This window comes from Ursus americanus, chromosome 11 (genome assembly GCF_024610735.1).
Source record: "Ursus americanus isolate L20-20 chromosome 11, mUrsAme1.1.p, whole genome shotgun sequence".
Lineage (NCBI taxonomy): Eukaryota > Metazoa > Chordata > Mammalia > Carnivora > Ursidae > Ursus > Ursus americanus.
Genome location: NC_142137.1, coordinates 17,413,890 through 17,440,427, shown reverse-complemented (window position 1 = coordinate 17,440,427; position 26,538 = coordinate 17,413,890). Strand labels below are relative to the sequence as shown.

Genomic DNA, 26,538 nt, shown 5'->3' with positions numbered 1-26,538 from the left:
AGTCGTATTCCATTGTGTATTTTCTTTATCCATTCTTCTGTCGATGAACATCTGGGCTCTTCCCACAGTTTGGCTATTGTGGACATTGCTGCTATAAACATTGGGGTGCAGGTGCCCCTTTGGATCACTGCATTTGTATATATGGGGTAAATATCTAGTAGTGCAATTGGGTTGTAAGGTAGCTCTATTTTCAACTTTTTTTTTTTTAAGATTATTTATTTATTTATTTGACAGAGATAGAGACAGCCAGCTAGAGAGGGAACACAAGCAGGGGGAGTGGGAGAGGAAGAAGCAGGCTCACAGCAGAGGAGCCTGATGCGGGGCTCGATCCCAGAATGCTGGGATCACGCCCTGAGCCGAAGGCAGACGCTTTACGATTGCGCCACCCAGGTGCCCCTATTTTCCACTTTTTGAGGAACCTCCATACTGTTTTCCAGAGTGGCTGTACCAGCTTGCATTCCAACCAACAGTGTAGAAGGGCTCCCCTTTCTCCACTTCCTTGCCAACATCTGTTGTTTCCTGACTTGTTAATTTTAGCCATTTTGACGGGTGTGTGGTGATATCTCATTGTGGTTTTGATTTGTATTTCCCTGATTTGCATTTATTTTCATTTAAAAATATTACATTAAAACGTTATTTATCTCAATTAATGAGTTTTTGGCATCTCCTCAAAATTTGCACCTGCAATGAATATCTCCCCCATCTCGTTTCACCATCTAGATAAAATAAAGACAGAGGCTAGGAATACACTCAGTGGTGACTCTGACAAAAGATGGCTCAGCAGTGGTGGTAAGACAAAGTTAAACTGGGGAGGCTCAAAAGGGAAAGGGAAGAGAGGAACTGAAGACAGTGAACTTACACTATTCTTTTAAGGAGTTTTGCTACCAAAGAGGAGCAGAGAAATGGTTATTAGCCATAGGGTATGTGGGGTCAAATGTGGGTTTTATTTTATATGGAGAATATTGCAGCATGTTTGAGACAGAGAGAATGTTACAGAAGTGGGGGGTTGATAATACGGAAGAGGGAAAGTATACCATAGATGGGAGCAGATGCTGGACACCTGCATATGGAAATGTGTTGCTGAGAGGGCCCTAGGCTGGGAGTGCAGGGATGTATTTTCAGTTTTACTAGAAGCAAATCAAGGGGTGCCTGGGTGGCTCAGTTGGTTAAGTGTCTGTCTTTGGCATAGGTCATGATCCCAGGGTCTTGGGATCGACTCCCACATCGGGCTCTCTGCTCAGTGTGGAGCCTGCTTCTCCCACTCCTCCCTGCTTGTGCTCTCTCTCACTATCTCTCTCTCTCTCAAATAAATGGATAAAATATTTAAAAAGAAAAGAAGCGAATCGAGTCAGCTGTTAATATGTTCCCGTAACTAACCCTTGTTAACTATTGTATCTGTAACCTGTGTAACGGAATGGGCGTACATTCTCAGCAACTGTTTTGTCACACATACAGGAATGTGATCAATATGGATCATTCTTGTAATGGCCTTTGACGAAGGTCCAGGTCACATGAAGGGAAGTTGCCTGAGTATTTAACCTTTTGATGTTTAATAAGACGTAAGTCGAGAACTCGACTTTCAGAGGAGCAGACAGATGAACGCTCACAAATGTACTTTCTGTCCACTGGGTTTGTGGCTGGAACTGGATGTCAAACACTTCAAGGTGATTCTGTCAAGCTTGGTGTCTATCAGTTATTCCCATTGTGGAATAAGGACACAGGGCGCTTTTTGGGGACCAAGGGGTGGTATCAATACATTTATTGGGAAAGTTAAGGAGCCTGCTTTGTGCTCTGGCCTGGACACGACGCTTCTGCAATTCACATGGAGGGTCATAGACACAACTGAGGGTTTTTCTCAGAAAGCAGTTGGAACAGTGTTTGCTTAAGACTGTCTAAGGAGCGGTGCCTGGGTGGCACAGCGGTTAAGCATCCGCCTCCGGCTCAGAGCGTGAGCCCGACGTTATGGGATCGAGCCCCACATCAGGCTCCTCCGCTATGAGCCTGCTTCTTCCTCTCCCACTCCCCCTGCTTGTGTTCCCTCTCTCGCTGGCTGTCTCTATCTGTGTCAAATAAATAAATAAAATCTTAAAAAAAAAAAAAAAGACTGTCTAAGGAGCACAGCAGAGACGATTTTAGTTTTAATTTTTTTGGGGGGGCGAGGGGGTGTTACCAGACATCCGTGGCCATATAAAAATGTTAGGTTGCTGCAATATACATTCACCAGCCTGGCATCCTGATGGGCCTCCCAGGGGTACAGAACACACCTCCTCACAGGACAGAATGAATTGGACTCATGAATGGAATTGCTATTGATTTTTTAAAGGTTGGCGATATCAGCCTGGAATTGTAATTTTCATTTAACTTTTCTTTTCCTTAGGTTTTTTTTTTTTTTTTACCCCTGAAAGTAAGAGGCTAAAAAGGATCATTTGGCACCTAAGAAAGTAGTCGAATAAGCAAACGTCACAGTTCAAATATAGTCAAACTAAATATTTTGTGTAGTACGAACTGAATAAATGTGCACTAACTTGGAGTGCCTGGGTGGTGCAGTCGGTTCAGTGTCTGTCTCTTGGTTTTGGCTCAGGTCATGTTCTCAGGCTCGTGATCTCCGGGTCCTGAGACCAGTCCCCACGGCGGACTCGGCGCTCAGTGCAGAGTCTGCTGGGGTTTGTTGCTTCTGCCTCTTCTGCTCGTGCCCTCCGCCCCAAATAAATAAATAAATCTTAAAGAAAAAATGTGCACTCACTAAATTTTGCTGACTTCAGCTGGTGGGGTTAGGGACAAGTAAACCCAGCCATAGCACACCATAGCATGTGTCTCACATGTCCTTTTTCCTGTCACCAGTGAAGAAAGTCTGTCGTGGGGGTGGGCTGAGGAAGTGCAGCCATGTAACTGAGCACCAGCCTGCCCAGAGGAGCCCGGACAGATCAAGGAGGGTGGAAGGAAGGAGCAAAGTCTGGGCGCTATGCTAGATGACAAGGGGGAGACAGGGTGCCAAGGGGCCCAGAGAAGTGTCACAGGGTTAAACTCGTGTAGACACCAAAGTTCTGCTTGGGGAGGATCACAAACTGGTATCCTGGGGTTAAAGTACCAGGATTTTTATGCAACCACTAAGAAGTCCCATCTTTAAGCGGGAAACTATTCAAGTCTCTGGTCTCTTAGAGATGACTCATCTCAAAGTCATTTTATACTTTTGAAATTTGTCAATGATATAATGGGAGCAAAGTTTTTCCTGTAAAGAAGACATAGGCTGTTTGTTCCCTGCAAAGGAAGTGAAAAATGAGGAAACCATCTGGCATTCGCTCAAAATATCTAGATAATTGAGGCCAAAGTATCTTTTAGCTTAATTTTATATCAATGAACATCCTTCATGCTCCCTTCCACATTTGCAGCATAGAAAGTATCTTAAGAAAAGAGCCTGAAATTTTCTAAGAAGATTTGTGAAATACAATGGTTTTTAATACTATTGGGTTGTGCTCTCCATTATCCCTAGCAATTCTGCTCTTCTTGAATTTAATATATATGTGTGTGTATATTTATTAATTAAAGAGATAGTCTTTAAGAATTTTTATAGATTGAAAAGTCCTACCTTTATTGAAAATTTCATAGCATTGATCAGATATTTCTCACAGGTGATGCGATCTCTCTGTTATCTCTCAAAATTTGCATTTCAAAGCTGATTGATAGAAGTCGATGTCCTTTCTGTACAACAGAGATGTAGGATGCATTTCTGCTTAGAAACATTATTATTTACTGCCAGGGTTATTTAATACATTCAGTTTTGCATTTCTAATTCAGAGGCATATATTTGATGCCACATATTCAAGTTCTGTTATAAAAACTCACATTTCTTGGGAAGACGGAGCCATATTTAAAGGACATTTAATAGTTGTTTTCCCCCCTCTACATAAGTGTATCAAGTATTGTTTTTTTATTCTTTTTTTTTTAAAGATTTTATTTATTTAGTTGACAGAGACAGCCAGCGAGAGAGGGAACACAAGCAGGGGGAGTGGGAGAGGAAGAAGCAGGCTCATAGCAGAGGAGCCTGATGTGGGGCTCGATCCCATAGTGCTGGGATCACGCCCTGAGCCGAAGGCAGACGCTTAACGACTGCGCCACCCAGGCACCCCTGTTTTTTTATTCTTAAGTGTGATTATGTGACGGTATCTTCTCATGTCAATGATGAGTACCATCTTTCATTCCTAGTTTTAATCTGGCTATAGATTACTTCCTGGTTTACTGGGAATAAGTGTAAAAGATTTGGGAAACACCGTAACACCTTAAAGAAAAAAAATCTTTATTTCATAGGAAAAATAGTATTAACGCCTAATCACACTTGAAGCCATTATGTCAAACTGGTGCTAGTATATTTAGCTGGGTTAATTAAATCTCCTTACTGGTCAGTATTTGGAAGTCACTATCAATTTTGCATCAAAATTTTTCCTAAATTTCATCACCTTAAATGATACAGAAAGATTATATTATATGTCATGTCCTTTAAAGTTTAGAAATTGAATGATCCAATTAGGTTGTAGGCTTGAAGAAAGCAAATTGACCCAGAGTACTAAAAATATAGAATTTTGTGGTTCTTCTGAGAAATATATAACAGGAAGTATATGGCAGAAACTTGGTTTTGTCCTTAGTATTCCGTATTCTAAAAAATATATTCCTACTCTTCAAGTTTCTTCTTCTTCTTCCTCTCCCCTTCTTATACCTTTTTCTCTTCCTCTTCCTGCCCCTTTAACTTAGGGTTCAACTCCATTTTCAACAAAAATGGCAAGCATCCACTGGAGATCACTGTAGTTAATTAGCCAAATAGTTAATGAGCAGTGGCTTTTCTTAGTTGAAGAATCAACATGATTCCTAATTTATATTTCTCTACTTTTCCCTAGGCCATTCCTTAACTAGCCATCAACCGAAGATGTAACTCTGATCATTTTGGATGGAATTTGCCTATTTTTCCCCCGTATTTTAAAAAACCTGATTTAGAAGGACCTGGTTTGCCTTCTTACCCTAAGGAACTACCAAGCTGGAAAAAATACACGAAATAAGACTTTTTAAGACATGACATTAGACAATGAAGGACAGTGACTCTTGAGAGATGGAAAACGAAAGAGCGAGCCCTATGATTATACCAGTTTCCTGTCTATAGAGAGTATCAAGGCTATAGCATGGAGGGGGGGACCCAAGTAGATTTTGGTAGTCTATCTGAATTCTATATCCAGTGAAATTTTATTTATTTATTTATTTATTTATTTATTTATTTATTTATTTAAGATTTATTTATTATTCTTAGAGAGAGAGAGCTCATGAGCAGGGGAAGGGGCAGAGGGATAGGGAGAGAAATCTCAAGCAGACTCCCTGCCAAGCTTGGACCCCAATGTGGGGCTCCATCCCACAGCCCCCGAGATCATGACCTGAGCAGAAATCAAGAGTAGTCAGATGCCCAACTGACTGAGCCATCCAGGTGGCCCACAAGTATTTATTTTTAAATAAAAAATTAAAAACTATTTATGCAGCAGGGCGTGGCTGGCTCAGTCAGTAGAGTATGCGACTCTTGATCTTGGGGTCATGAGTTCGAGTTGGGCCCATGTTGTGCATAGACTTTGCTTAAAAATAAAATAAATAAGATAAATTTTAAAAATGTATTTGTCCAGTGTTATTGCGATAAAATTGACACATAACATTATGTTAGTTTAAGGTATATAGTGTGTTGATTTGATATACAAAAGGATTACAACCACAGCATTAATGACTCTATCATGAAAATATTTTTAAAAACAATGGTGAAATAAGGACTTTTCAGACATACAAAAGCTGTCAAAATTTATCACTAGCAGAAGTGTACTGAAAGAAATGTTCATGAAGTCCTTTAGGCAGAAGGAAAGCGACACCAGGTGGAAATCTGAATCTACAGAAAGGAAAGACACTGGATTAGTAACTATGTGAATAAGTAAGATATTTAAGTCTCTTTGAAAGGTAATTGTCTAAAGAAAAAATAATAAATATTTTGGGGTATATGAATAAGTAAAATATATGAGAAAAATAGAACCAAGTTCAGGAAAGAGAAATTAGAGTATATTATTGTAAGATTCTTATGTACTATACATAGAGTGTATAACGCCATTTGAAGATAGACTATGATAAGTTATAGTATAAATCCTAAAGCAACCACTGAAATAACACAGTGAAGAGGCTTATCTACTAAACCAACAAGGGAGATAAGACAACACCATGAGAAATGCTCAATAAATTTCAAGGAAATCAGAAAAGAGAAAAAGGGGAACAAAGAAAAGATGGGACAAATAGCAAGCAGATGGATGTGGTAGACAAAACCAAATTATATTGCTAATCATATTAAATATAAATGGGCTCAATATCCCCATTTAAAAGAAAAGACTGTCTGATTGGATAAAAAAGCAAGACTCAAATATATACTGTCTACAAGAAATATGTTTGAAGTACAAGGACAAAAATAGGTTACAAGTAGAGGGTGGGGAAAGATACACCATGCTAATCAAACAAAAGCTGGAGTGGCTTTGTTAATATCACAAGAGAGACAAACGACCTTCGAGGCAGGTTTTACAAATTATTCATTCCTTTTTAGAAGTCTGAAATACAAATATTACAAACACTAAACTTTGGCCTGATCTCATTCAATAACATGATTCTTCAACCACAGTTTTAAAAACTGTAGATGCATGCTCCTCCATGCATATCTTTCTTTTAAAATGCTCTTTTCAAGGCTGGAGAGAGAGAGAGAGAGAGAGAGAGTGAACGCAAGGTTGTGTCAAAACAAGCACATCAAGGCAGACTGAATTCTTAGCTCTACAGCTGATTTGGGGTCAGAAGAAGGGACAGAGGAAGTTTTCTTTCTTTCCTCAGGAGGATCCTTCCATTTTTCGTTCCCCGTTTGAAGCTGTTGTACCAATGCCTTGAGGTTTCCTCCAAACATGTTCAGGCATTCTCACTCCACTTGACAGTGAGTTCACCTCTTCAGTTGCTTGGGCTAAGAGCCTTGGAATCATCCTGAATCTTCTCTTTCACACTCCACATCTTAGCAGTTAGCCTGTTTGCTTTACCTTTGAATTAAACCTGCAGTCTGGTTTCTTACCATCTTCACTGCTATTACCTGGTTTGAGCCACAGTCTTCTCTTCCCTGAGTCACTGCGATGGCCTCTTATATGGATTCTCTGCTTTCAGTCCTCTCATTCACCTTGTTCAGATGTTAATCCTGACTGCCTTCTTGAAGTCATAACCATCCTGGCTTCAACCCCTCCCCCCTTCTTAACTACCTACTCTTGACTATCTTATCATATTGTATTTATTATTTTTTGACCTATTATGTAGTCTACTTATTTATTATGTTTATTCTTATTTTTGGTCTCTCTACACCAGCACAGAAGCTCTATGGGAACTGGAATTTTTGTCTGCTTTTTTCACCGGTGTATATCCCAATGGCCTAAGAATAGTACAAAGTAAGAGTTTAATATTTATTAATGATCAAATGGCCATTTGCAGAAAAGGGTGAAGAATCTTGTCAGAAAATAACAGCATTTTCATCTTTTCCACCAAAATGTCTACCACAGTGCCACATGCATCTCAATTTATATTATTGGTTGGCAAACATCTAAAGCTGACACTTTTAACAGAGGAGAGGATGACTAAAGATTTTGGCCACCTCTGCAATTATTTTATTTTTGTTACATTCTTGTGGTATAAAGATCTGGTTGTTCCTATTTGGGTATAATTCTTATATAACCCAGGCAAATGATTAACATTATTAGTTAGGCCTGAGGGGGTAGAATTTTACCTGTTTAGTTTTTGTCAGTTGTCAATCATGGGGGAAGGAGATGTACCTCTCAGAATGGAACATTTCTCTGGGCTGGTGGATGCCTGAGAATCACTCCTAGGCTTTAGCAGAAGGTCTCCATGTTTCTATAGGATCTATACGGTGAGTCAAAGATAGTGCCCTCCACATGGAGAGAGATTTGAAGCAAGAAAGTAGGGAGCCAAAAGCTTTGATGTACCTGACTATGGGGCTACTGGACACACACACACACACACACACACACACACACACACACACACCCTTCCCATCCCCACTGTACTCCCTCCTCAGGACAGTCGTAGAGCAGGACCAGTGCAGTTAAGGATTAAGTCAACCAAGGAAGGAGGTGACCACTTCCTTTCAAGGTAAATCCTTTCAAGGTTGGAGCTCGTTTGAATGTCTGGTTGACATTTGCAGCTTGAGTTTGCTACGCATTTGGCTAGTAGTCTGAACAAGGCGCTATGTTTAAGTAGCCACGAGCTCTATCGGCCATACCTTGCTGTTTGCTGACATTGCAACGCCCTATTTGACACGGTTGTTATAGCATCCTTTGAGCTGAGGACACACGTTCTATTTCTTCCACAGTCTTCCACTGCAATGGCGTCACTTACGAATGACCTAGGCTATGACCGTGGTGGCCATAACATTAAGAACAACTAAATCAACTTCCATTTATTGATCATCTGCTATATGACAGGAAATGCACTCGATATTTTACAAGCTTGTAAATGTGTATTGTTATTATGCTGTCCTTCATTTTCAGTGGTTTTCTTAGGCCTCATGACAATCTCTGGAGGAGACGTATTTACTTTTTATCTGCCATATTAAGCGGTGTCATTAGAGAAAGGACTGGGACAGGGATCGGGTGATGGGGGTAGGGAGGTGGAATGTGTAGAGTCACTACCAGCTCATCCACAAACAGATTAAATCTGTGGCCCAAATAACAGTGAGAGCAATCAACCAAGAGTCCCGTTGATGGAAATTCATGGGAGAACTCTTTGGCCAGAGTAACAAAAAAATGAGAGATGGAGGGAGAGATACCAAGGCTTCCCAACTAACTTTAGAAAATAGCTCTGAATCGGAACTTTAATAAAATGAAAATACTTTTGAACCCTGTAATAGTTTCTCTGCATTTCTTGCATATCCATTCCTTTACTAAGATAAGAGTCAAAACAAAATTTGCCATTTTTCTATTGTAGTTTCAATTTAATTTTATCCTAACAAATATATATATATATGTAATCCCTCACACACATACACACACTGAGGAGCAGAATTGTCAGGTTTAGAGTTTGTGAATGTTTAACTTTACAAGGTTATGTCACATTATTTTCTAATAAGTGGTGCTCATTAAAAATTTTTTTTTAAACTACAGAATTACCCATGATTTATCCCTAACTCCTGTCTGATCACTGTATTCCTGGTTCTTGGCTGCTTACAGGAATCATTTTGATGCATTAATTTTAACACTAACTAACCTCTCTCTATTGCTGTCTCGAATTATGAGGAAGATCATCTTTAATTTATTCCAGTGGAAAGATCTCAGGCCCTGTGCTGAGTAACTCAGAAGATGAAGGAACATCATAATTCCTGGCTCCTCCTAGGAGGTGAATGTATTGGGAAGCTAATGATGCTTAATCTTCAAGACCCCTTATTTGCCCCGGTCCCTACTCACATCATTGGAGAATATTCATTTTTGTATACATTTTTAATTCATAATCTAAAATTATTTTTCTTAAAAAGGCTTCCAACTCATATAAGCTTAAGGTCCCATGAAACCTGACTTTGTCCCTAGTTTCTTTTATGCTATAATCTTTTTATTTTGGGGTTTAATTTACATTTTATAACCTTTGTCGTCCCAATCCTCTGCAATAGCTTTTAAGAGAGTTTTTAAAAGATTCAAAACATTTTTCCCCCGAATATTTAAAAAATTACCTCAAACAACGGACGAGTCATGTAACTCAATAATGGACTCATCCTGGGGGCATCATCCCAGTTTTAGTGAAGTTACTTGGAAATGAGTCAGAATTCTAATAGTTTTCAACACAATGGATTAATTTAATCAATTTAAGTCACTCAGGTTAGTTTGGTTATGATCTGGCTCTGTGTGCCAAATCAGGTTTAAGGGTCAATGTGTGGTATTAGTGTTTGATAGACTTTTCCCAGAGTTTCCCTATAATCTCTGATTTCTCTGAAATAAAATAATGGATGGTATAAGGTGTAATAAATCAAAGAACTATTTATGAGAAAGTAGTGTACTTATGAATAGCTAACAATCTACAGGTGGTTACTAGTATATTTGATCAGTAATTAAAACATATCTTTATTGACTTCTGATCATTAACATCAAGGCATATGACCACAAAAAAAACCCACCACTCATTAAGAGAACAGCAAAGTTGAATTGGAGTATCATCACTGAGTTTCTAGGCAGATTATTTCTCGTGAATGTAACTGTGTGGCAGAGTCCTCTGATTTTTGTTCCAGATCCATGGGGACAATTAGAAAAATCTGTGGTTTCTAACTAATGCCAGAACCTTCTCCAGGGCTTTTATATTATGGCACTCTTTACACACTGATAATCAAAATCCTCTCTCTTGTTATTCACTGAGGACACCAAAGCTTCCAACTATTCAACCATGTCTCTTATTGGCTCCCCACAGGGGGAGTGAATCGGGCCAGACCTCTACTGAGTGTTTTGCCCTTTCTGTCCCAACCTAACCAAATGCTATGCTTAACCTTCAAAGCCCCTTACATGCCTGGGCCCTATCTACCTTCATTAAAAAATACTTACTTTTGGGGCATCTGGTTGGTTCAGTCAGAAGAGCATGCGACTCTTGCTCTTGGGGTTGTGAGTTTGAGCCCCACCTTGGGTGCAGAGATGACTAAAAAGAAAGAAAGATATTAAGAAAAATACTTTTGTATATAATTTTTGTTCATAGTGTTTTATTCTTTTTTATAAAAGGGTCCCCAAATGCACACATTTCTTTTTAAAGAATTAGGCAATCTCAGAAGTGGTTTTAGTGTAAGATAATGTTTCTTGAATTTAAAAAACTCTTGGGTTCCTTAGAATATAACCACAGACCTCCATCAAAAAAACTGGTATGGGGGCACCTGGGTGGCTCAGTCCATTCAGCATCTGCTTTCGGCTCAGGTCGTGATTTTAGGGTCCTGGGATCGAGCCCCATGTTGGGGGAGTCCCTGCTTAGTGGGGAGTCTGCTTCTTCCTCTCCCCACTTCTCATGTTCTCTCTTGCTATCTCTCTCTCTCTCTCAAATAAATAAAATCTTAAAAAAAACCCCAAAAACTGATATGGAAAATTTGATATTTTAGTCAACTTGGATGTCCTCAAACTCATCAGGTGAGGCCTTTTCCCATTTAAGCCTCTGCCATGAGAATCTCCTGTGAAGGCTCCTTCCATCCAGACCTCTCTCGCGCCCCTCCTCTGAGGACTTCCTGTCCAGTCCCAGCCTCCCGTCAAATGTATCTGCTAGTTACTCTGCCTCTTCCCAGAGCAGGATTTGCCTTTGCATTTCTTAAAAACCCCAGCAGCACCTCAGTCTCCAACAGGGTGTGCTTTGATCTCTCCCCCCACCTCTGAAAGTAGCACTAATCCATCCCCTGACTATCTCAGGCTAGATAATGGGATACTCAGCCAGAGGTAGGATGTTTTTAGCCACAGTATTGCAGCCCCAGTTAATTTGCACAGAATATCTTATTCCGATGTCTCTCTTAGGTAACACTTTCCTTCTGGCGAATGTAAGACTCCTCGAGCAATAATAACTTGCATTTATACAGCCTTATGAACATGAACTCACATAAATCACATTCATTAGTGCCTCTTCCCTTCAGAGGTCCCTTTCCCAGGTGACTCGCGCGTCTCCAGCCTGCCTCCCAAGCTCTGCCTCGCCTCTATTATTGGTATAATCGTACTTGACTTTCCCAGGGGAGGCCCACCTGCCCAGTCCTTTTCTCACTCTTCCGTGACTCTCTCACCAATTTAGCTGAGGCCCGTGACTCGCCCTGCTTGTTCTGATGAGCCCTCCCCACCGGCTGCTCCACTCACCTGTGTCTCCTCCAGTCGGAGTCACTCTCCTCTGGGTTCTTTCCAGAGGACTGAGGTCCTCTGTCTCCTGTCCTTCCTATCATTCTCCCATCCTGCCTGTAATATTGGCCATCTCATCAATGAATCAATACAGCATAGCTTAGTAGTTAAAAGTATAAGCTGGGGTTGACTCTGGCTTGACTGCCAGCGTTCTTAAGAAGTATCCTCCTGTCCTTAAATATTTTAACTAGGGGACAATTAAAAAAAATCTCTCGGCTTCGGTTTTCTCATTTATAAAATGGATTTAATAATAGCACTTACTTCAAGGAGAAGGTGTGAGCGTTCGATGAGAAAATAAATGGTAAAGTATTTATCAAGGTGCTTAACATACAGTCCACAGACAATAAATGTTAATTTTCATTACAGACTTATCCAATAAGATTGCGGTTTGATCCTTCTGTGCCCAGGAGAGTGAGATGTTTACACTTTGCACAACATATCCCAAAAGTTTCAAATCTGAAATGTTGTACTTTATGCAACGTGTTTGATTTATTTTTGATTACGGCTTTTAGTATGACTGTCTCTTCTTTAAGTGTTTGAAAATAGAACATCGTTTTCCCCAACGCTGCGTGGATGGTATTTTTCTGCATAGGCTGAAACTCTCAATGAATAGTCATCCGTGTTATTCATCTTACTGAAGAAATTCTAGGACCGGAACCATATTTTATTATTACCATTCCCATTTCAAAGATGGGGCAATGAAGGCATTGAGAAAAAAGGGAATAAGCCCGAGGTCACAGAATGACTAAATGGGAAAGAGAAGGCATAAGCCTAGACTTAGTTGGCTCTTTGTGTAATTTTATACCAATATTTTAAAAAATGCACCAAAAAACCTAATCAGAATCTTCTGAATAGCAATCATGTGCTGAAAGATGGTGTATTCTTTTTGCATAAAAGATTTTCTGCATTACAGCAGGGGGCCCTACCCTGATGTGTCAGGAGGAAGAAGAAAATTCATTTCTTATACCAGCCTGTCAGCTGCCCTTTATGATTGAACCATATACCATTAGACAATCACAAACAGTGACAAGAGCTTTTGCTCTGTAGCGATTCTCATGTTTGAATTGGTTTGCTGAAATGCTGCACTGCGCTGCATTACTGGAAAACACTACAAAGGACACATGTGCAGCACCATGCAATATTTATCATTTAGATGGTTAATCTGGGTGTTTTAAATACTACTCCGATTTTGTTACAGTGTATTTGCTACTTGAAGTGGTTTTTTTTTTTTAAGAGCCATGTTAAAAGCACAATAAATGATATATTTTTATGGATTAGGTAAATCCTTCGTTGTTGACATAATCACATCCTGAAAGCGACTGAAAATAAAAATATTCCCAATTTTCATATATACATAATTTTGATGGGGTATTTGTAGCAATTTTATCATAGTAAATTCACATCCTCTTAGCTGGTATCATTCTTATACTTACCTTTGGGGAGACTTCTGTAGAAACACAGAAGATCTGTGCTCTGGTATTAACTCCCAGTAGATTACAAAAAGTAATCAGAACCAAATGGAAGATATACTGTCCATCATATGTTTTCAGGCTTGAAGTAGTATTTTTTTTTCCTGCATACGAAAGCAAGTAGGGACCTTTTACATTATCTCTGGTCCCTTTATAACTCCTTGAGTAAGTGTATTGCAAATAAGCACATTTATCATTGAAGACTGTTAGTAAAGAATATGGTATTTATTCAGACGATTCAGAGACACAGCATTTGAAGAGTTTTTAAATTGCTTATTTGGTTTAGAGCCATATTCACTTCTTGACTAAGATATTGTTAAGTGATGAAAGTTAGAAAGCTTATCGTTTCACTGATCTCTGTCATAGTCAATGAAAATATTAATTTTAAAGAATTAAAATGTACGAATAGGCTATATGAATTTTAATAATGTTTCATGTTTAAATTATTAGAAAATTTAATAGAACATATACTCCTAAGGTTAATTTTAAAGACACTGCATTTCTTGAGTCAACATGAACGCTATGAAGAGATTTCAGGATGAAAAATTAGTACAGAACAAAGCCCACTGTGGAGAATCACTAAGCACCAGCTATGATAATAGCCTATTACAAGGCACCTGGTTATACCATGGATTTGATCGCGGAGGTCAGATCGTGTTCTCTGTGTACATAGTGATGTGTGATGCATCCCTTTTCTTATAACTTGGAAAGCACACAATGAGGGGGTTCTGTGTGTCCTCTGGCTCCCGTATTATAACAGGACTCTACGTAATAAGGCCATTAAGACATTTATGAATGCATCAATGGAGACTTAGCTGGAGGTTGCAAAATGCCTGTGGATGGAAAACCCATGCTTGCATATTTATTTATTTATTTAGGATTTTATCCTTACTGCCATAGGATATGGAGTGGCTTCCGTACTTAGAGCAATGAAGTAAATATATCAAAACAAATATTAGCCTTTCAGACAAACATTTTCTCATTAGTCTTCTCTCGGTGAAGAGAATGAGGTTAAAAATGGTTTGAAGTTTCTTAAGTCATTATGTTCTGTGGCTTTTCTAAAATTAGAGTGTCATGTTTTCAGTAACTGTGTTTGTATTTACATAATTTTATTAATTTTTATTACAGTTCAAAGCATACAACCATTTTACCAATTGCCTTTTTGTAATTAGAATGTTACATCTTCACTTTGTTTTGGCTCTCAGTGAACACAGTGGCATCACATTTCATTAGCAAATACAGAACGGTATTTCCTGATGTAATTAGACAAGTGTATTTGGTGTTTAACATGATTTTCATCTTCATTAGAGAGAGAGATGAAACTTATGAGTCTCTTTTATCACTTAGAAACTTCTTCTGCCTTGGAAGAAAATCTCTGTGTATTTTTTTAACATTTCCTGTCTGATTTCGTGAGGCAACACGTCCCCTGGATCTGTGCATGTAGCAAATTATCTTAGTTGTCTGGTGGAAGAAGACAAGGGTGGTGTGTGTGTGCAAGATAGAAAGGACCACGCTTGGAAAACGTAACATAAAAATGATCGTTTTGCTCAAATTGATAGAGATTTGGCATTAGACTTGCGCATTTGACGGAGACCTTTCTCCTGAATAAAAGACTATTTTTGAATGTGCCAGCATTCAAAGCATTAGGTACTTGGTTACCTACGGCCCACTCTGCGGAGATCGATGGAGGTTTCGGGTTAAGCAGAAGAGCATGCGCACCAGCGGACAAACTGTTCTTTAAGACACTGGAGGAGCGGCTTCGGTAACAGCCAGTTGTCACGATATCTCCTTCTACTAGAATCAGAAATTATTCATTCACTCTATCTTACTGTGCTATGCAATCAACAACAGATAGAGGGTTTTGAGGCACTTGAAGCTTTTTTCCTTTCTTTCTTTTTTTAACAAAAAAGTCACCTAAGCATGTTGATTCTTTCCCCCTCCCCTTTTATTGGCAATACAATTTGTATATTTCTATTTATATCACCACGGTGTGGCCAGTTTTAATTTGGCTTTTATTTCTATACAATATTGTCCTTCATGAAAATGTCACTAGCAATGGTGTGGACTTACAAATTTTATAGGATTAGGTACTAATTATGATGATATAAATTGGTATTTGGAAGTACATAGAGGTTGCATACTTGTGATATTTTTCATACAGAAAGTTCTTTATGACACTGACTTGAATTTAGGATAGTTCTTTTGGTGAGGTCTTCTCTGCAGCAATTTTGAATTAAATTCTTAGTTCAGTGGAACAGGTAGATATCAGTGGACCTTTGCGACTATCTCAGAAATTCAGCACGATAGGATCAAATATAATGCTCTTTCTGTTTGTCATATATGTCTTTTGAAATATTATATGTTTTACTGTATTTCCTCAAGGGATTTGAATTAATTTATCAAAAAAGGCAAAATACAAAATATTAAAAAACTAGGATTAAGGAAAATCGGAAGTAGAGTAAGAGTCAAGATCAGAAACAAAACAGGACCCAGGTGAAATAGCTGTGCTCTGTAGTCCTAAAGGAAATTTCTCCCATAGAGCTGCATATGCGACTGCCCTGCGGAGTGTTCTCAACACTATTCCTATCGCCAATACAAGGAAGCATTTCCGAAAACAAAGCTTTTTTCCTTTGCATTAATTTGAATGAAAGCTAAAGGCAGATGATGAAAAACAGTTTAGTATAAGCAACTCCAGCAGGGGTCTTGACACTATGGTGGTGATGAGAGTGTCTGATATCTCCCTTGGTCCCTCTAGGAGAACAGATCTTAGCAAACCCCTCAAATTCTTCTCCCGCGGGTGGTAGGCAGCTGGAGGCTGAATCTCTGGTGAGGTGCTGTGTGGCATGCATTGAGGTTATGCGTGCTCGTGGTGCTATGAGGGCACACCACGTACCCACCGTCCCTTTGTGAGCTCCTAATTCCTTGTGTAAACTTCTCCTGCCTTGTCGTGTGACCTCACTTTTCCAGCCACAGCCAGAGTTGGCCTGCCATCGGTGCTAAGACCCAGGTCAGCGTCTGAGTGGCCTGGGAAGATATCTCCCTCCACTGTGGTGCTCTGATCTGGATTTGGACTGATTATGGAGACGGCATCTTTGCTCCTAGGGAGCGTGACTTTCAAATAAACAGAAAGAGATGGAGACCAACAGTGTGGCTCTGGGGAAGTGCAGACATACCAGGAATGGAGACAGGCGAAAGCCCTGAGCTAGAGAGAGGAGGAGAGGGAAACCGCGAGGCACCCGAACAGCAGACTTCTGGAGCTGCCCTTGAGCTTCTGGCATTGCGGTGGAATCCTGAGTGCTGTTAGGCTTCTTCAGAAGTCTTGCTTGGGGGCATTTTTCCTGCTTCCTTACCACTCGGTATCCTTACAATAAATGCCATTATACAAGGTAATCTGCATATTTTGTTCTTCGTAAAGGAAAAGAGCCAAACACAGGGTCGACCCCTATAATCTGGAGATTAAATGACAGGATAGTTTATTATTCTTTTATAGAAATTAAAGATTCTAACAAAATGCTTACCAGGATGAATCATTATATAGGTTTATGTCGTCTTGTCGTTAGTGATAGAAGCAAAGCATCTAAAATTTCTTCTTAGCATAATTATAAGTAACACCTATTGACGATTATTGAGGCTTATGGTTTTGTTAAACCCGTAAAACATCTAAGAATTATACATAGAAACCGGATAATGCATTTATTTCAATAATAACTCTGGGATTAAAAGTTATGATGTTTTAAAATAGCTCAAGATCTCTTAATTCAGCAGTGTAAATGTTAGAGAGCACTAAGCAGCCCTCTGGAAAGTAAGTTCTTCTATGAGTTAGCGGGTATGGGGCTGGTATCTTTGATTATAATCAGAACAAACAGGTGGACTGCATTTACTGTATTATATTTGTGTTTTGGAGAAACAATGTCATGGCACAATTACCGATCCATTTCCAACAAGAGGAATACGAAATCTGGGACTTCTGAGCCCTCTTATTGTCTCTTCTGACTGTAAAATCAGAATATCGAGTTACAGCGAGGTAATTCTAACGAGGCGAAGTACCTTCATTCTTCAGCCCCTTGAAGAGCACTCTGCTAATGTGATCTCCTCTCTTTAACGTTTCGACCCAAATAGGTGATGACCTTTCTAATGAAACATAAAACCTACAATACGCAACCTTACTAATATATTCTAATGTAACTAGGTCACACAAAAGGCTTAAGTTTGCAATGTCAACTTTTGCCTTTACTAGAATTTCTAGTTATACCAAAAGGGCGTCACCCCTCGCTGTGTCACTATAATCCTACTCCAAATACATAGGAGTCTATTAAATAAAATTTCTAAACATTATCACCCTCTTAAATATAGGAGACTGATGATTAAAAAATAATGAAAGAGAGTTAAAAGTAATACATTTTTACACATTAGTAACAACCATGCTATATGTAATCATTTATATAATTAAAGACTATTAGATGTATTCTTTTTAAAAAAATTTTTAATTCGAGAGACAGTGAGAGCAAGAAAGCTCACAGAGGGAGAGGGAAAAGCAGACTCACTGCTGAGCAGGGAGCCCGACGCAGGGCTTCATCCCAGGACCCTGGGATCATGACCTGAGCCGACAGCAGACGCTTAATCCACTGAGCCACCCAGGTGCCCCTGTTATATAGATCCTTAAAGAGATATAATTTGATGAATGAATTAAATAGCTCCACGTTTAATGTGCTTTGTAGTTGTCCTCACTAAATGGTTTCCAGGGACGTTGCCCTCCTAGATAAACATCCACAGGGCTGATGTCCTGCAGTGACCACACTTGTCTGTTGAGGTGCTTGCTGAAAACCGACATTTCAGAGTCGCCCCTAGTTCTTTTGAAAAGGTACGAGCCATCTGCCCTATATAGGATTGTCCTATATATATTATATATATATATTATTATTATATGTCACATATATATATAATATATATAATATATATTATATATATTATATATATATATAAAGTCACCCAATGACCTCAATGTAGAGTTACTATTTTGCATGAGTTATTATGGGGGGAAGGAAATCAAAGCCCTTTGCATTGCAAGCGTGTGGCTGTGTTCTCTTATCTGGCTCCACATGGCCACTCTAAGCCAAAGTTTCTGGGGCTGCCGCACCCCCCAGAAACCTGACTGGCCCAGGGCTCTCTAGAGATAGCGGGTTGCTTACTTTCCGTGTGGAATGCACGTCACACAGATGACTGTCTGCCAGAACGAAACGGCGCCGACGGAAGTTACTGCAGGTGTGCGATGACCTCCCGCCTTGTGGAGGGGACGGCAGAGCAGGTCCCAGAGGGGCCTCGGAGGGAGCGGGCGGGCAGGTCTGGGGGGGCTTCGCCGCACTGCCCTGCAGGCACGCCAGCCTCTCCTACTGCACTGAAGAAGAAAGGGGGCGAGGACAGCAGGGAAGGAAAACCAGGGGGAAAACGTATAAAAAATTCACCACGTGAATTAGCTGAACCTCTTGTCGCGGGAACTGACGATTTCATCTGAATGTGAATGCCGGGCCGCTCCGCCAGCCTGCAGGAACCGCGCCGCGTCACCGACGAGGTAATTATGAAACCTGCATAGATGGTCACGTAGGAACAAAACAATTGGGAAACTTGTCTCCAGAAAAACATTAAAAGGTCCGCGTTTGTCAGTGAATTAGGGTCTGTTTTCTTCTAACAGCTGCTATTTTGGGAATTCCTCGGAGGATGTTTAAAGAGCAAGTTTTTATATCGAGGTGGCTGCCCCATTGTCGCGGACAGTTGAAACCGGAGTCGGCTATTGAGGGGAGCTAACGGTTTTGGCACTGGTTTTGGGTGTTAAGTATCAACTAACATGTTTATGCCCGCCCTTCAGATGTCCACATACAAAGACCCCTTTCTCTCCCTTCTGGCAAGAATCCAGGCCAATCTTGGAATGCGTAGTCCCCCGCCCATCATTAAGGGCACTGTGTTAATCGTGGGGCTTCATCTGAGAAGCACCCTGGAAAGGAATGCTCACTGACCCACACCATCCACATTTCCGCTGCTGGGGAAATTGCATGCACATGAACGTGGGGTTTTGAAGCAGAACTAAGAACCGATCAAGTTCAAGTTCACTTTAAACTACCTAGAGATTTAATATTTTGGCCAGGCTAATGGATAGGTCATTGAATTGTTGCAACCCGTTAAAAAAATTTGTGTTCTGTTAGAGATGTCTGATACACGTCTGTCATATACGTATATCAGATTCGTCCTCACCATTATCTCCATGAAGAACGCAGACACTACGTATTTTATTCAGGGATTTGTAGACCCCTCTCAGGCTGCTAAAAAGATGTTCGCCTGATCTCAAACAGTATCTTCAAATTGGGTTTGAGAAATCGGATGATAGCTCTAAGTCCAGCGCTAGAACTGTGCTGGTGTAACTTAAAAAAACCACCACAAAACAGAACATTATTTTCTTTTGTGATCTATTTGGCATCAAAATTATCTTGATGTTCTATTGGCTTTGCCGAGACTGAAGATTTTAATGAGTTGTACATTTACGAATTTATTAAAACAAAACCTATTGTCAATGGCGAAGAGAAATTTGAATGGTTCTCCTAGCAAACAAATTGCATTGTATTTTTTGGAAAATATAGAAGAAAGGAGTAAATAGTTTCTTTTGTGAATATTGCAGGTTGGACACCTCAACTTGTTGGGGGGAGGAAGGAGTTAAACACAATCTCACATCTAAATTTTTAGGGATTTTTATATCATATACATGATTACTTATTTACTTAAAGTCATGACTTATTTAGGTTACATATAAAGCATTACGGTTTTTCTCAGATGCTTAATTGCTTTTTATGATTCAAAACTATGTCTTGACAACCACCATTCTGTTCTGTCTCTATGAGTTTTGTTTTGTTTTCTTTTGTTTGTTCATTTGTTTTGTTTTTTAGATTGCACACGTAAGTGAAATCATACGGCCTTTGTCTTTCTCTGTCTGACTTCTTTCACTTAATATAATACACTAAAGTTTCATCCATATTGGCAAAAATGGCAAGATTCTGTTTTTTTTATGGCTGAGTAGTATTCCATTCTGTATATACATATATATATATGTGCATATATATATAATAAATTTAATTTATTATAAATTACAATAACTATATTACATTATTTGAAATATAGTAATATCTTACAATTTATATATATTACATCTTCTTTAGCCACTCAGCCATCTCAGATGGTATCTAGACGTATTGTGCTAATCAATCACATTGTGTGCAAATATCAGATCATTATGCTGTACACCTGAAACTAATACACCTCACTAAAAAAAAATCTCAAATCTTTAGAAAAGCAAAAAAGTTCTCCCCTACATGCCAACTATTTTACGTATTTATGCTGTCCAATTTACATTCTTTCTTTCAAGATATTAGTGCAAGAAAAGAACAGTGAGAACTAGAATAATTTGTTTACTTCTTTAAAAAGTCCTCACACATTAGTTTTATTTATTAATTCCCCAGTTACTTTGCCAGTGTGGTGTCCTTTTCAGGCTAGCACAGGCATGATTCTTCACCCTTCGGGCTGGAACTGTGTTTTTAAAAAATCCTTGGCGACGAGGCCCGAGCTCCTTGCTGGGTGGGACATCTGTCCTGCTTAGTACTGTATGCCTGGCACACAGCTGGCACCCAGTAAATAATTTTTGAATAAATAATTGGATAAAGACCTAAAGACCTTAGTGATTTATGCGAGTGTCGGAGGAAACGTCAGGCCCCGCCCCTCGTCATGTGTGCACTCTGCAGACACCCCAGCGTTTGACAGGCCTACAGCCTGGATAAGGGTCACTTAGGTTTCATGACAACAGGCTACAGCTGCTGGGTCCTTTGAGACCAGGCCACTGTCGCCCTTTGTGCCATTATTGGGAGTAGTCAAACTCACCAGGCCTCCCATTCCTGTTCTCACTGTGGGAGGTAAATGATTTCTACTGGAGAGAATGGGAGAGCAGGGGAGGGGAGGGGGGTAGATGCATCCATTGTTTGTTTCCAGTACTCTCTTCCCCATTCACCTCTGTGTCTCCTCTCTGATCCAACCCCCCCTTTGACTGTAAGGTGGCACCCCACTTCTCTTTGATACTTCTCTCCATTCTCCCTTCATCACTATTCACTATTTAGTCCTCTGGTGTCTCCATAGTCTTGTCACTCCTTGGCATTACTTTAGATTTTTTGCTTCAACTCTGACATTTCAACATCCCATTTTCTGACCATACATATTCCAACATTTTTTCGTTTATCACTCACTGCATTTCTTTTGCAGCCAGGTAAAAACCTTGAAGCCCTTACATTCTAGCTTCTCTCTCTTTTCTTTCTCTTGCTTACAGCCTTTATCCCCTGGCCCCATTGCTCTACACAGCGGCAGAACCTAGCCCTGGTTCAACCTAGCTCTTGGCCTCCTCCAGTCCTACACCAGGCTGCCGTGCCCTATTAGAAGAAGACCACTCGACAAACCAGAAATTTAGTCCTCAACCTTGACACTCTTTTCCCACTCTCCCCTCCTCCCCCTCCCCCAGCTCTTCCCTAAATACCTCCGAAGTTTGTCCTATTCTCATTTTGCTCACTGCCATGCCCTTAGACGAGGCTGCTATTACTTTTCACCCACGTGGCTGCACTAGCTACCTGGTCTTGCTGCCCTCTCTCTTGTCTTCCTGCTAGCCAGGCTCCACACAGCGGCTATAACGTTCTTTACACATTTTGAATAGGATCAAGAAACTTCACTTCTAATACCATCTAATGGCTCCCTGGTTAAAGGCAGAATCCAAAGTTTTCAAGATGGTGTGGCCCTGTGTGGTCTGGTTCCTATCCATGTTCTGATTTTCCCTCCTGCCTCTTGCTCTCTTTCCTCTAACTCCAGAAGTGATTTTTTTTTTTTTTAATGTTGTCTGTTCCTTTACTGTTATCCTCTCCACTACCGCTACCAAAACCAAGTAGGGTCGTGGTTTCCTTTCCCCGGAAGGTGCTACCTCATTCCCAGGCAGATGAGGGAGGATAGGTTCTCCCTCCCCCAGCTTGGAGCCAGGGAGGGGAAGTGACACGTGGTGATGGACGGATGGAAGGCACGATAGACGGACAGGAAGGGCCAGAGAAGGTCGGGTCAGGAAGGGGCTACTCCAAGCAAAGCCCTACCTTTCCCATCGGCCTCTGGGGGTAGAAGAGGCACTACTGACCATCAGAGCCAGGGCGGTGCCTAGCGGGCCACAACCCTTTGTGGGGTAGTCCAGTAAGCATCGTGTGTTCTCAGCACTGCTGGTGCCTGGAGTTCCAAGGCACAGACACCTCTTGGTCCTCTTGGCCTTGGTTCCCCCACAAGCCAATAGTGGCAGGAAGGGGTACACGGGGAAAGTGGCTTCTGCCCCGGGAGCCTCACAGGCCAGCCTGGGGTGGAGGGAGCTGGATCTGAGGAGTGGCTGACCCACACATCACGGGTGCTCTTACCGGGTGGCACCCCCTGGAAGAGGGCATCTAGATCCCTGAGCAGCCCTGGGGGGTCATGGGTTTCAGGAGTCTCCCCCCAGTGGGCTGAGCTTGTTGAAGGTGGGCACTGGGGACAGGATGTGGGCGGTAGCGGAGCAAGGGCGTCACCGCATTGGGAGTGTAGGTGGCAGTAGGGGGTGGATAGCTGCCCCCGAGGGGAGGCCCCGCAACTCCCACTGGACATCCCCCAGGGTCTGGGGTATCCTGCGGTAAGCAGAGGGGCCAGGCTCTGTGTTCAGGTGAGAGGGGTGAAGGGTGAGGGCCTGCTGGTTCCCCCCTGGGTAGTCTCCCTCTTTGCTCTCCTGGCCCCAGGGAGGGACAGAGGGGCCACAAAGTCCCCTCAGAGGGTAGGGCTGGAGCGGGCACTACCTCCTCCCTACGCGCCAAGCACCTGCCCCACCTGGGCCACTCCGTGGTGCCCCCATCCTAAGGTTGCCTAGCGGACACGATGCTGAGGCCCTCACTGGGCGGTGGCTATGGACCGGGCCACCAGGAGGGCCAGCCGTGCAGCACGCAGGGGCCCAGGTCCTTGGCGACAGCTCCCCGCATGCCCCTGCAATGCCAGCACTGGCACGGGGCTGTGTTCTGCAGCCAAGTCACGTAGCCCAGGATCAGGCTCACGGCCACCGACTGCTCACAAGTTGCCCTTGGCCTGGGACTTCACAGGCTTTTTAGGCACCTTGTGGCAGCATCGGAAGCAAGGTTGGAGGAGAGGTTGTAGCAGATGGAATCCCTCCAGCGCTCGTGGTCGTCCTTGAAGATGGGGACCGGGACCTGGACCCTACGGATGATCTGGGCCAGTTGTAGCCTGTGGGAGGGTGCGGCCTGGGTCACCAAGGCAATCATGGCCAAGGGGGTGTGGGGGTCTTTGCAGGCCACAGATTATCTCGTTCCTCCTCTCTGGAGGCTGGGAGGACAACACTGACCCCGACCAGGAGGCCCCAGGCGTGGTTTGCTGCAGCGCCCCATGCAGGGGAAGCAAGCAACATGCGCAGGGGCCAGCTGGGGGGGGGGGCGGGGAGCAGGGCGCAAGGCTGTGGAGCGCTGTGGGGACAGAGGGCTGGGGGCCTGAGGCCGCCTCAGGTGCTTTTCAGTTCTGCAAATACGCCATATGCCCTCTCTTCCCTTTGGGAACTCTCTCTTTTACCCTCCTCTCTACCCTCCCACCTCCAGCTTTATTTCTCCAGGTGACGTCCTACTCATCTTTCCAGTTTTTGTTTACTGCTTCAAGGAATTCTTCTCTGAGATTCCCTCTCCCTCCAACAATATCTGACTCGCACACACGACAGCCCCTCTAGGCTAATACTCAGAATACCGTATTTGAATTGCTTATTCGTCCCCATCTCCCACTATTTCATGAAATCCATGAGGGCAAGGGCTCTCTCTGCCCTGTTCGCTGTTGTGCTCCCAGTGCTTAGGACAATGCCTAGAATATACTAAGGGGTAAATCATTACTTGTAGCAGAGAGTGTAGGGTGATGGGAAAGTAAATGACCAGGAACCAAACTGCCTGGGTTCAAATTCTGAGGCTGCCCATTACTTGCTGTATCATCTTGGATAAGTTACGTAACTCTCTACATCCAGCTTCTTATCTGTAAGATAGGGATTAACAGCGCTTCCCCTGATGTGGTTGTTGAGAGCACGGAATTAACACACGGACTGTATTCAGAGCAACACCTGGCGCAGTAAACACCCAAGGGACTCATTTGTCAGCCTACTGAATGCGGCCATTAAAAAATCATAGGAATCTTATCTACCTGTCTTCCCATCACCTATCCATCTGTATCTAGAGCTGTATCTTTAGCTGAAAATGGCCATTTCTTTACACACCTTTATGAACCAGTTGTGCATGTTAAATTGAAACAGTGACTCAATTAGTCGAACACATTCCCCATTTGAATAATGTAAATATCAACCTGGAATTTCATCTTTTTTTTTCCTGTCTGTTCTTACAGTGATCTCACCCAGCATCACCAGCAGTGAATTTGGCTACCGTGCTGGCCATGTCTGCGTTTATATCCATCTCTACAACCTGGCATTATCAGGCTGACTGAATTCTCAAATTAGAGCTTTCCTTAATTTTTAGAGGCTTGAAATGGTCCTTCATCTACACAGAGTGACCTGAGGCAGAGGCAGTCACACCATTTTTCCAAGGAGAAGGAGATTTCCAAACATCTTTTATAAGCAGGAAAATAGAAGCTTAGAAAGGCCTAGTCATTTGTCCAGAGACATGTATCAGTGAATACTAAAACCAGGATAGAGAGCCGGCATTCTGTGGCTCTCTTGAATTCACAATAAAACATTACAATATGTTATTAGGAAAGAAAAACTCAAGTATGAGAACAGAAAATATGGTATTCTTTTTGAAACTATGACTATGAATTTATGCCACACTGGTCCCATTTTCTCATACGGTGAAAAGCATCAGTGTGGGTATGTATGTCTATACGTACACGTATGTTTCCCTCTTCCTCCCCTCTCGGTCCCTCCCCCCACCTATCTGTACATGTAAATACGGTACCGCCCGTGCAAATACAACGAAGCACTGGAGAAGACGGTAGATAACAGCTGCTAGTTCTTCTAGTTGCTCTGGGGCCAGAATTCTGTTCAATTTTTACCTTATCTCTTTGGAGAGCGAGGTGCAGATCTTTCGTCTGTGTCCTCGGTGGCCTGCAGTCTTAAATCCTAGGTTCGGCTATGTGAGCAGTGCTCGTTTTCCTTCTTTCCTTTTCACCCTGTCAATCTTCTGCTATGATGCCCCCTCCACCCCGGAGGACGCTGCTTCCTAACTGCTTTCTCATTAGTCTTGGGCAATCTAGCTTCTGGCTTTTTCACTGGATGTACAAATAACAAAAGTCACCTGTGGTCCTCTGACATTTTCTTAGCTGTGATTCACCTTTTGCAATGTCTTTCTAGGTAATGCTGTGCATCAACTCTCCGTCGTCGGAAGACACCCCGGCTGTGTGGCAAGGAGCTTGCGCTGCTCCAGGTCACGTCACCCTGGTTCTCTCCTGCTTTGCCCTTCTCAGCTTCGCCATTGGCTCTACTTCCTTCTTGCATGTTCGACAAAGGACTCACGAAATTGAAGCCTCTTCTTTTTCTTCTCTAATCTCTGCACTTGGAGCGTTCCATTCTCCAGTTTGTGCTGAGCTGCACGAAGGGAGGAACTCTCTCTTAGTCATTCTTCTGTATCTATTCCTCATACGTGCACAACACCTGGGTCATGGCAGGTGCTCAGAGAGGTCTGTTGCCTTGCACTTAAGCTGTGCGGATGATTCCAAAATTTAAATCAATAACTGACTTTCTCAACCTCTAGTTCCAATTACATTACCTGCTTTCTGTGCATTTCCAATAACAGTAAAAGTAGCTATTGCTATTAAGCACCCACTGTGGGTTAGTCAGTCTGCTAGGGGATTGCAATACATTATTTGTACTCTGTGCAACACTCCAAGGTGCACATTGTCACCAGTGCTTACTATGGGACAGATTCAACATCCACTTGGATATCTGGTAAGCATCTCAAACTTATGGCCAGTAAAAAACATTTGCCCCAGATCTGCTCGGATCCTGTTTTTCCATCTCAGGAAGCAGACTTCTATTCGTGGTTATTCTCCACTTGATGCTTTGCTTT

General features: G+C 41.8%; 1 pseudogene; it reads right to left on the bottom strand.

Annotated features, from left to right (window-relative positions):
* Positions 1 to 18,655: 18,655 nt before the first annotated feature.
* Positions 18,656 to 25,967, bottom strand: LOC123798586 (forkhead box protein H1-like; annotated as a pseudogene).
* Positions 25,968 to 26,538: the final 571 nt, after the last annotated feature.